This window comes from Solanum stenotomum, unplaced genomic scaffold (genome assembly GCF_019186545.1).
Source record: "Solanum stenotomum isolate F172 unplaced genomic scaffold, ASM1918654v1 scaffold3665, whole genome shotgun sequence".
In the NCBI taxonomy this organism is placed as follows: Eukaryota; Viridiplantae; Streptophyta; class Magnoliopsida; order Solanales; family Solanaceae; genus Solanum; species Solanum stenotomum.
In genome coordinates this window covers 909-2,335 of record NW_026034023.1, presented here as the reverse complement: position 1 = coordinate 2,335, position 1,427 = coordinate 909, and the positions used below count along the sequence as shown (strand labels likewise).

At 31.7% G+C, this 1,427-nt stretch overlaps 1 pseudogene; it reads right to left on the bottom strand.

Moving 5' to 3' along the window:
* Positions 1–476: 476 nt before the first annotated feature.
* LOC125852535 (uncharacterized) overlaps positions 477–1,427 on the bottom strand; it is a 1,151-nt pseudogene continuing 200 nt past the window's right edge.

The window sequence follows — 1,427 nt, the reverse complement described above, 5'->3', positions numbered from 1 at the left end:
TTCATAACCATAAATACATGTACCTGTGTGATATCTGGAATATTTTGGTCCATGGCTTAGCTTTGAAACTGATAAATTTTATTGAGAATTTTTTGTAGTACAAAAGAGGCTTGCTTTCCGTGTAGAAAGTCTTGCCTCTATAAGCCATAATGGCTACCTATTTATACACATATAAGTAACCTTACTATGGTTACTTTATTCCTACTATGATTACTTTTACACCTAACTATAGTTACTTTACACCTTTATTACTATTCCTACTTTTGTACATATTCCTAGACTAATACGTTAGTGCTTTTTTACATCTGCACTACTAATAAGACTCCTATCTTTACAAAGTCAACAAAAGGACAAACAACTTTACTTTACATTTTTGTACATGATATTTCTAACACGTTACTACTAGCTTTTCATAAAGTAGCTCCACTTAGCATAGCTTTTCCTTTTTATCTTGTCGGTCTTGTCACTTCTTGTTTTTACTCTAGCTGCACGTCTGGGATCACGTTATCTTCGCCTTGACATTTGGAACATTGATGATTCGGATATTTATGGCCAATAGTTTTGCAGTATCTGGTCATTATTTCTGAAGAGATAAAATCCTTCCTTATAGCTCTTGTTGTAGGTTGTTGCTCAGGTTTTAGTAGACTTAGTGCCCATTGCCTGAGTTCTTCCATATCTGCTGCTCTAAATTCTCGACAATTCGAATATATCATTGTTTGTTCCCGTGAATAATAACTCCATATTGAATTATTGTTCAAATAATTAGATGTTAACTCATTCAGTATAGTAGCTATTCCAATAATCCTTTTTCCTGCATAGAATGCTGGTATCTCTACTTTTTGTATCTCCTCTTGCTCCTCTATTTTTTCCGGTATAATCATTTCTCTAGTTAGTACAATTTTTATAACTTGTATAATCAATTTTATTTCGTCGTAAAGTATTTCTGCTGGTGCTGAATAAAACTTTATATAAAACAAAGTTTCTTTAGTTATTCTCTTGTAGTTCATGAATGTTTTATGTAATTGTGGTATCGTAGCTATTTCATCTCCAGTTTGGGTATATACTGTGTTCAATAATCCATAGTTATAGAAAGTTGCTATTAGGTTTGCATTTGTCTTAGGTAAAGCGATTAGTTTATTATATCCTTGCAAAGCTTGAGTAATATAATCTTCATGTGGATTTTGGGTAGTTTTTGATCTGGGGTTTTTATTTAAAAAAATTTGTATTTAGTGGATATTTTCTATATATGCTCTGGTTATATGGTTATAGGTCTTTTTGTCCTGGTTTAGACTTTCCTTATAGGTATTTAATTGAGGTGGTACAAATATGGGGTTTTGTTTTTTGGGTATAAATGGTTTTTCGAATATCTTGTTCATATTTGTATTGACATATCTTTTTTCCTCTTTTGTAGATGATGTGCTACCTGT